Below are 11042 nucleotides of genomic sequence, written 5' to 3' on the forward strand. Positions count from 1 at the left end.
TAGTTCTTTTCATGAACCTTGAGTTGCCTTGATGCATAAGCAATGACCTTGTCATTTTGCTTCAGCACACATCCCAAGCCTTGGTGTGATGCATCGCAATATACCACAAAATTCTCCGTGCCTTCTGGTAGTGCTAAGATCGGTGCATGACATAGCTTATGTTTGAGCAATTGGAATGCTTCTTCTTGCTTTTCTCTCTACATAAACTCCTTATCCATCTGGGTTAATACCGTCAGTAGTTGTGCGATCTTGGAGAAATTTGAAATAAAACAGCGATAGTAACCCGCTAAACCGAGAAATTGGCGAATTTCTGTTGGGGTCCTTGGAGCTTCCCACTTCTTTATAGCCTCAACTTTGGCCGGAACAACATGAATTCCTTTCGCATTTACCACATGACCAAGGAAGTGCACCTCACGAATCCAAAATTCGCATTTGGAGAACTTGGCATTCTGATCCCTTAATAGTTCAAGTATCAACTTTAAGTGCTGCTCATGCTCCTCCTTGTTTTGCAAGTAGATCAGGATGTCATCTATGAATACAATCACGAACTTATCCAAATATGGCCTACATACCCTATTCATTAAATCCATGAAAACCGTTGACGCGTTAGTTAACCCAAATGGCATGACTAAAAATTCATAATGACCATAACGAGTTCTGAACGCCGTCTTAGGAATATCCTCCTCATGGACCCTCATTTGATGGTATCCAGACCGAAGATCGATCTTTGAAAAGTAAGTGGCACCTTGAAGTTGATCAAACAAGTCATCGATTCAAGGAAGGGGATATCGGTTCTTGATGGTCAGCTTATTGAGTTCCCTATAATCGATGTACATTCGACGAGATCCGTCTTTCTTTTTAACAAATAATACTTGAGCTCCCCAGGGTGAAGAGTTGGGTCTGATGAATCCTTTGTCGAGTAGTTCCTTTAGTTGTTCTGACAATTCTTTCATTTTCAAGGGTGCCAAACGATAAGGTGATTTGGCTTCGGGTGCTGCTCCAGGAATTAAGTCAATGTGGAATTTGACTTTTCTTGGTGGGGGTATTCCAGGCAATTCATCTGGGAATACTTCGGGAAAGTCCCGAATTATAAGAATATCTTGAACGCGTTTTTTTTCTCCAGCTTTCTTATCCATAACGTGAGCTAAAAAGGCAATGCAGTCCTTTCTCAAATACTTTCGCATCTTCAAACACGTCACTATTTTAATACCCCTTCTGGGTTTTTCTTTGTGTACTTCGAGTATTCCCCTTTCGGATAACGGAATTCGAATGATCTTCTCGAACAACTAATTTCAGCTCGGTTCTTGGATAACCAATCCATGCCCACAATTATGTCAAAACTTCCTAGTTGGATCGGGATTAAATCTACACGAAAATCCCTACTAGTCAAGTTTAAAGTGCAGTCCATTATTATATCTCTGGGCATAATTTCTTGGCCATTGGCAAACTTCATTACTAATCACATCATCAATAAAACTCTTAAGGTTAAGACGAGAGTTGCTATGGTAGAAGCAAAAGGGTAGAAAACAAATTAGAACTTCTGGATGACCAGAGCCTCTGGTTGGCCAGAGCCCCTAGTTGAGGTTCCCATACTTGGAACTACATTTGACTTTTAGCTCATCGGCCTCTGGTTCAACCTTCATATCAGTCCATTGGATCTCTTGGTCCATCAATTTCAGATTCCTCATATACAGTAAACCGATGAATCGCCTTCCATCAACCTTCTGGTTCCTCATACATAGTGAACAGATGGATCATCTTCCATTAATCTCTGGTTCCTCATACTTAGAAGATATTTCCCTTTCATAGACCAGAGCCTCTGGTTCTTCTAACCAGAGCTTCTGGCTCTCGAAATCAAGCCAACTAGAGCTTTTGGACGCTCATTACTTATATAGAATAGTGGTCCTTATTCAAAACTAGAACRCAATTCTCACTATGTCCAGGCAATTTCCTACCTAACGCATAGTGCGAATTTTGAATACAGAGGCTATAGAGACTATATCCCTTATCTATGTCTAGCTACCAAGTATTTAGATACATAGTTGACCCTCGGGTTGTCTTAGCGCTCTATGTATCTTACTTTACTTCACAACCAGAGCTTCTAGTTAATCTATGGCGATGGATATTCACGATTCATGCAAACACACACGATCATGCTTTTCAGGTTTAAGATAAAATCTCTAAATTTGACCTTATTTCAAACACAACCGATGGGAATCTTTTATCACAATACTTAAGTTAAACAAAGGTGATCAGACTCTGTTTAATTTGAGTACTATAACACGACTTCCATCCTCTGGTTATACTTAGTAACTTTGTTTTGAAAACATTTGGTTATAGCTTGGTTTTAAGAAAAACCGGTGTTCTCTATAACCTATGGCTCTGATACCAAATCTGTCACACCCCGCTAAARCGGAAACGCGAGGTATGATAGGTAGAGTCTCATAGCAATAGAGTATAAATAACACAATCATACATTTAAAATGTAATTACATCATAACCAAAGTTTACAATTCCAAAGTCAAGCTTGTAAATTAAACACAAAAGAAGTTTGAAGGTGATGACTGTGACACAACTTCTTTTTAAGTGTCACCATGAGCCTTTCTTACCCCTGAAAAGCACGTCAAAACAAGTGTCAACTACAAGAGTTGGAGAGTTCACAGGTTTTCAATGCACAACAAATCTTTTTATGCAATATTTAATTCTAGTAAATCTTTTACTTACTCGCAACACTTACACACGAGGCACAATGTACTCCAAGAAATTTTTAAGTGTTGGGCCACTACTAAACCTGCGACAACTACGCCCTTAAATACCAAACTACCTCAGCGGTGGGACTAAACCCCACATGTGTAGAACTCTTACCGAACTACCTCAGCGGTGGGACTAAACCCCACATGTGTAGAACTCTTGTTTTAGTTAAATGCACCCCTACTCACCAGCAGAAGGTGGGATTGTCAATCCAAATAGCGTTATCCACTTAAACTATCGGCTCATACGAGTTAATAAGTAGTGTCACCACTGGGATTTTTTAATTAACCCAAACACAACTATTACTAGGGTACAAGGTGTTAGTGCTCGTATTCACAATTTTATTTCAAAGCATAATTCATAAGAATCAAATTGAATCCACAATTTAAACACATTGAATATTGCATGCAAAACATCACTATTTTTATACATGCTTTTCCCCAAATAACGAAGGGTTTTAAAAAGGGGTCGTGAATACTCACTCTTTTGCAATGCTCCGCAAATTAGAGATACGATCCGGTCACCACACGAGCTTAACGATTCCCTATCAAAGAGGAATATCCAAAACTGTCACTTATGGGTTTAAAACTACTTATGGGGATTAAGAAGTCCTAAGTCCATAAGTGTCTACTTATGTCCAACTTGATTATCTATTGTCCAAATATACATAATGTCCAAATGCTCGTTAATATATTAATTTATACCGAAAGTAATGCTATAGTCCAGTAAAAAGGTCAATATTTACAAAATAAAATAATCCCAAAATCTCATTTTTGGGCAGAAACTAATGATACATAAAATGATCAATTTAAAGAGATTTCTAAAATGAGATAGTTTCCTATCTTTTTATATGGGATATAGCACTGATTTATGGTCATTGTGACCAAATTTCATACATTTTGGACATGCAATAATGATTCAAATAATTTATGCAATACAATTTATCACAACTGATATGGCAGATTACATCATGTTAATAAAATACTCATTTAAAGAGTTCTACTAAGTAAGTAAAGAGTTATTAGCATACACTAAGAGCAAGTAAGTAAAGAGTTATTAGCATACAAAGTAGGAGTTACCTACTGGTGGTTTCACAGTTTGCACACCTAAAATGTTTTAGGTGTTTAGAGATCAAAACTCCATATTTTCACGTGATTACACTTGCATGAAGAAGACAACTCATATAGTTAACTCTCAAAGGAAGAATCATCCTTTTTCATCGAGTTTTGAAAGAGATATGGTCATTGGAACCTACATATACAAATCTGTCAAATTCGGACAGATTGCATGTTCACTTTGTTTTGAGTAGTTAACACCTCAAATCACCACATTATTGAATGAAATCAGTGGCATTTGAAAGGTAACTCATTAAAATAACATCCAGAAGAAAAATCAATGATTTTGTATGATTATCTAGAGAGTTATGACTGTTTAAATTAGGGTTTACCTACTTAAAAACTCTCAGATGCACATATATAATGTTTTGAGTATTTGGGGAGTCAAAACTCAATATTTTTGAGTGAGACCAATTGGATTACAACCCCAACTTTTTAGAAGAAATTTCATAACATTTGAACATATCATTTACAAGATATAGATGATTTGTGCACATGCACATAATCTGTCAGCATCTAAAGATGCCATTTTTAAGAGACAAACTCACATAAAATCTTGATTTTACCTATCTTCTTGAGTTCTAATGTTTGGGTCATAGATTACCACCATCATATAAACATTTTTACATGTTTTTGGTGTATAATCTCTCCTTAAAACTTATAATTTTCGGAGGTTAGAAGATAGTAGATAAAGAATGCATAAAAAGTGGGTTTTTCTCCCAAATAGAAAGGTTTTATATTCAAAACACTAAAACTTCGAATTAGAGCAACTGGCACTGTATAGGACATTTCAGATAATTACGGGTCGGAACCGGACTTTCTAAGCAACTGCCGGAATCTCTAGAAATTTTTCAACCAAACTAACCTAACTAACTCCTAATCTTATAAATTATCTTCAATAACACTAATATAAACTTAATAAGAGCTAATCTGGAAGTTCGAATTTGACAGCTGTCACATTACGTCCTTGCTTCCTTTTTATATTCTATATTATGTATTAATTCACCTTACAATCAAACAAAGGTCTTCAAATTCCTCATCTAAAATCATCTCTTTCATTGGACTCTAATTTAACTTTGGCTACAATCTTCGTGGACAATAATTCGGTACTTGTACCACTTTATTACTTGGAAAGACGACATTGGGCCGTATTGTATACTTGCTTTGTGGCCCAAATTTCATTATTCTAAATGTGTGAGATATAACCGACCAAGTTTTTGGCGCCGTTGCCGGAGATTAGCAAGCTAAAAATTTTATTTTGAGTAAATTAAAAGTTTTGATTTTTCTAGTACCATCGCAATCATTTTTAAGAGTGGTGTATGCCACGGACACATCGCGGAGAATTTTTCGAATTTGATCCCGACATTGAGAGAACGTTTCACCACAGGAGAAGGGCTCAAAGAGCATTTTTCGCTCTACTCCCTCAAAACATGGCGTTACCTCCTCCAATCATTCCGGAAATACCGTATTTGAAAAACCAACCGTCGGGTTTTCAACCAAATCCACCATTCCCGAACTTTCAACAAGGACATTCACATAACGATAATGATAATAATTTAGACACAGAATCGGACCATAATGAACAACAAAGAGCACAAACTTCGAATATCATTAATTTGGCAAATTCCAAAAATGGAAGAATCATGGATTATGCGATTCCGGATTTTGAGCAATTGAATTCCGGGATAATTAGGCCACATATGACCGCTCTCCATTTCGAACTAAAACCGATAATGTTTCACATGTTGCAAACAAATGGCCAATTTTCTGGATTACCTTCGGAGGACCCACATTCACATTTAAAATCTTTTGTGGAAATCACAGATGCTTTCATGATCCCGGGAGTGTCTAATGACGCTCTAAGACTCACTATATTTCTATTTTCATTGAGGGATCGGGCAAAATCATGGTTTAATTCTTTAACACCGGGTTCTGTACCGTCGTGGAGTAACATGGCCGAAAGAGTTTTGCAAAAATATTTCCCACCAACAAGGAACGCTAAGTCCAGGAACGAAAACTGTCTTTTTAAACAAATGGACGATGAGGCTGTTCCTGACGCGTGGGAAAGGTTCAAATAACTATTGAGGAAATGCCTACACCATGGCATTCAGTACTGTATTCAAGTTGAGACGTTTTACAATGGGTTGAATCCCATGGCAAAACAAATGCTCGACGCTACTGCAGGCGGAGCCTTCACAGCTATGACCTATAATGAAGGATATGAAATCCTGGAAAAGATATCAGCCAACAATGGGCCCTGGGTTGACCCACGTGCTCAATCACATAAAAAGAGTGTTGGGATACATGATGTAGATGCATATACTGCATTAACAACTATGCTTACCTTCATGACCAACATGTTGAAAAATTTAACTTCTGGTCAGGGAGGACAGTAAGCTGCTAATACACCTGTCCCAACAGTCCTATCTATGCAATGTGTGTGCTGTGGTGGGGATCATTCATATGAACATTGTACTCATAATTCTGAATCAGTAAATTATGTTCATAACAAGCTAACCCCTATTCCAACAATTATAATGCCAGTTGGAGACAACACCCGAACTTTTCGTGGAACAGTCCAAGTTTGAATCCACCAGTCCATTAACAACAAGGAACTTCTTATTTCCAACCACAACATCATAGAAACAGTTCTAACTCTCAGACTCACCAACAAAGTTTTCAGAATTCCCAACCACCTTTCAGACCAAACCTCCTCCACAGACAAAATCATCTACTTTGGAAGCAATGATAAAAGGACTTTTTACGCATGCACAAGCCCAAAATCAAGCTTTGATTAATCAACAATGTGCGGCCATCAAGAATTTAGAGACTCAAGTCAGTCAACTTGCACTCAACCAGAACAATCGGGCCCTTGGTACCTTGCCCAGTAATACAGAAGTCCCTAGAGACCTAGGTAAGGAACATGTGAAAGTAGTGACCCTTAGGAGTGGGAAAGAGTTGAAAGAAAAAGTACAAAAAGATAGCACACCTATTTTGACAGAAGCTGATGTTACATCATTGGTTCCTGCCAAAGAAAGACCGGTCCTACCCTTAGAGAAACAGGCATTGGAGACCACCACTTTTGTCCCCCCTAGATCAAAATACCCATTACTCTTTCCTGAGGATGCTTTAAAAAAGTCAGAAGAAACTAAGGTTTTAGAGACTCCTAAGCTTGATGCTAAATTTCCATCTGAACCTCCAAAGTGCACCACAAAGACCCAAGGCATTCAGGACCCATTTTGCTCCACACCTCCAAGCAAGAATGTGATAAAACCAGTCCCTCCTTATCTTCCTTACCCCCAAAGGTCGAGGAATCAAAAAGAGGAACTGCACTTTAAGAAATTCTTGGATGTGTTTAAAGAATTGCACATCAACATTCCACTTGTTGAGGCAATTGAGCAAATGCCTAGTTATGCTAAGTTTCTGAAGGACATCCTAAGTAAGAAGAAGAAGGTGACTGAATATGAGACTGTAGCCCTTACCGAATGATGTAGTGCACTTTTGACCAATAGCATACCCCTTAAGCTCAAAGATCCAGGGAGTTTTACCATTCCTTGTTCAATAGGAGGGAAGGAGATAGGGAAAGCCTTATGTGACTTAGGAGCTAGTATCAACCTTATGCGTTTATCCGTTTTCAATACCCTAGGCATAGGTGAAGCTAGACCTACCACGGTTACACTCTAATTGGCCAACAAGTCCATAGCATATCCTAAGGGAAAGATTGAGGATGTGTTAGTGCAAGTTGACAAGTTCATATTTCCGACAGACTTTATCATTTTAGACTTTGAGGCAGATAAGGACATTCCTATTATTTTAGGAAGACCATTTCTGGCCACCAGAAGAACTTTGATAGATGTCCAAAAAGGAGAGTTGACCATGAGACTCCAAGACCAAAAAGTCACATTTAATGTCTTCAACTCTCTAAAGTACCCTGATTACTTGGAAGAGTGTTCAAGAATATATGAGATAGAGGAGATGTGCTTTGAAGAAGGAATTCAGAAGAATCTTGAGTTGGAAGAAAAGTATGATGAGGAAATAGAAGAAGATGTTGAGGAAATAGAGGAAATATGAAATGATGTTGTCCCAGTAAATGCTGTAGCATTTGAGCTGCTAGAAAATAGTGAGCAAAAAGACTTCATCCCGTCCATTGAATCACCACCTGAATTGGAGTTAAAGCAACTCCCATCCCATCTGAAATATGTTTTTCTAGGAGAAGAAGGCAAATTGTCTGTCATTATCTCATCTACCCTAGAATTGCATCAAGAAAGAAACTTATGGATATGTTGAAATTCCACAAAAAGGCCTGAGGATGGACCATTGCTGACCTTAAAGGGATTAGTCCCTCTATTTGTCAACACAAGATCATCTTAGAGGATAAGACTTTCACATCCATAGAACCTCAACGAAGGCTGAATCCTGTCATGAAAGAGGTAGTCAAAAAGGAGATTTTGAAATGGTTAGATGCCAGAATTATTTTCCTGATAGCAAGTAGTTCTTGGGTTAGCCCAGTCCAGTGTGTTCCAAAAAAGGGAGGGTTTACAGTCATCACAAATGATAAAAATGAACTTATACCCACTAGAGTTGTATCCGGTTGGAGAATATGCATGGACTATAGGAGACTAAACAAGGCTACTCAGAAAGACCATTTTCCATTGCCTTTCATTGACCAAATGTTGGACAGGTTAGCCGAAAAGGAGTACTACTGTTTCTTGGATGGTTATTCAGGGTACAATCAAATAGCCATTTCTCCTGAAGACCAAGAGAAAACCACCTTTACTTGTCCTTATGGCACCTTTGCTTTCAGAAGAATGCCATTCGGACTGTGTAATGCTCCTGCCACCTTTCAGAGGTGTATGATGTCCATATTTTCAGATATGCTTGAAAAATCCATTGAAATATTTATGGATGATTTTTCTGTATATGGGTCATCATTTGACAACTGTTTGGAAAATTTGAAAAAGAGATTGGAAAGGTGTGAGGAAACAGACTTAGTCCTAGATTGGGATAAATGTCACTTCATGGTCAAGGAAGGAATTGTTCTTGGGCATTTAATTTCAAAAAGAAGGGTTGAGGTAGATAAAGCAAAACTCAAAGTTATTGAAAAACTACCCGAACCTACCACTGCTAAGGGAATTAGAAGCTTTTTGGGTCATGCTGGATTTTATAGAAGGTTTATCAAAGATTTTTCAAAAATTTCAAAACCTCTCTGTTTACTCCTACAACATGACCAAAAATTTGATTTTAATGACGAATGCAGAAATGCGTTCAAAACCTTGAAGAAAGCTTTGGTTACCGCACCGGTGGTAGTTGCCCCTGATTGGAACAAACCTTTCGAAATCATGTGTGACGCGAGTGATTGGGCGGTAGGTGTTGTGCTAGGACAAAGGAAAGAAAAGGTGTTTCATTCAATTTATTACGCAAGTAAAATTTTGAATGAGGCACAAATTAATTACACCACAACAGAGAAGGAATTATTGGCCATAGTGTTTGCTTTTGAGAGATTTAGGTCCTACTTGATGGGAACAAAGGTAATTGTGCATACCGATCACGTAGCCATCAAGTACTTGATCTCAAAGAAAGATGCAAAACCAAGGTTAATAAGATGGGTGCTTTTATTGCAAGAACTTGACTTAGAGATACTTGATAGGAAGGGAGTAGAGAATCAAGTGGCAGACCATTTGTCTAGGTTGGAAGAACCTGAGATAAGAGGAATGGACATTAGTGATACTTTTCCAGATGAAAGAATCCTCATGATTGACCAACCAAAAACACCATGGTTTGCGGATTTAGCAAATTTCTTGGCCTGTGGAATAAAACCCTCTGATTACACAGGCCACATGTTAAAAAAATTCTTTCATGATGCTAAATCTTATTTGTGGGATCACCCGTTTTTGTTTAGGCTTGGTGCAGATCAGATTTTAAGAAGATACGTGCCCGAATCTGAAGTGGCAGCAATCCTGCAGCATTGTCATCATGCACCATATGGAGGCCATTTTGGAGGCCAAATGACTGCAACCAAGGTTCTACACTCCGGTTTTTATTGGCCAACCATTTTTAAAGATTCCCACAATTCTGCGCAGAAGTGCAACGAATGTCAAAGGAGTGGCTCCATTTCCAAGAGAAATGAAATGCCACTAAATGCGATACTCGAAGTTGAATTATTTGATGTATGGGGAATAGACTTTATGGGTCCTTTCCTTCCATCAAATAATTTCCAATACATATGTGTGGCTGTTGATTACTGTGGTGAAGTTCCTCCAAAAACAAATTTTCACATGGTTCGGTACCCCTAGAGCACTAATTAGTGACGAGGGTACCCACTTTATGAACAATTTGTTAAAAGGAGTTCTTGAAAAATACAATATTAACCATAGAATTGCCACGACTTATCACCCACAGACTAATGGTTTGGCAGAGCTCTCTAATAGAGAAATTAAAAGCATTTTGGAAAAAGTGGTCAAACCCAATAGGAAGGACTGGGCATTCAAGTTAGATAGTGTTGTATGGGCATACGAAACTACTTTCGAAACACCAATTGATATGTCTCCATATAAGCTAGTCTATGGAAAAGCCTGCCATCTACCTCAAGACTTGAGCACAAAGCATATTAGGCTATCAAAGAGCTAAATATGTCTTTGGATGAAAAAAAAGTTACAACTGTGTGAAATAGAAGAACAAAGACAAATGTCTTATGAGAATGCCAAGCTTTATAAGGAAAAGACAAAAAAGTGGCATGATAACAGAATCCAACACCGAGAGTTGAAAGAAGGATAGAAAGTCCTCTTGTTTAACTCTCGGTTGAAACTATTCCCGGGAAAGCTCAAGTCTAGGTGGTCTGGACCCTTTGTCATTCATAAGGTTTACTCTTATGGAGCGGTTGACCTGATTAACCCGGAGGACAGCACGGTGTTTAAAGTGCATGGGCAAAGAGTTAAGGCATTTCATGATGTTGTAGCATTCCCAAAGCATTGCTCTGAGAATTGGGCCACACTTTAAATAAATGTGTTTTGTGGACTTTTCAAAGTCCAATGGTGTTTGTAAATATATTTCCTTTATATATATATATATATATATTAGGACAGTTATGTTTTATAAGTTTGTTAATGTGCAAGTTAATTTTGAAAAAGTTGTGAGAAAAGTTGATGCTTTGCTGATGCTGTAGCATTCCTGTTCTGA

At 38.0% G+C, this 11042-nt stretch overlaps 1 non-coding gene and 1 pseudogene across 1 annotated transcript; one reads left to right on the forward strand and one right to left on the reverse strand.

Moving 5' to 3' along the window:
* Window positions 1-5866: 5866 nt before the first annotated feature.
* LOC112526176 lies at window positions 5867-5973 on the reverse strand. Its single transcript, XR_003070510.1, has one exon. It is a non-coding gene; the product is annotated as a small nucleolar RNA R71 (small nucleolar RNA).
* A 46-nt stretch (window positions 5974-6019) lies between these two features.
* Window positions 6020-10159, forward strand: LOC112524956 (annotated as a pseudogene).
* Window positions 10160-11042: the final 883 nt, after the last annotated feature.

The sequence above is a fragment of the Cynara cardunculus genome (genome assembly GCF_001531365.2).
Source record: "Cynara cardunculus var. scolymus isolate 2C chromosome LG 13, CcrdV1, whole genome shotgun sequence".
In the NCBI taxonomy this organism is placed as follows: Eukaryota; Viridiplantae; Streptophyta; class Magnoliopsida; order Asterales; family Asteraceae; genus Cynara; species Cynara cardunculus.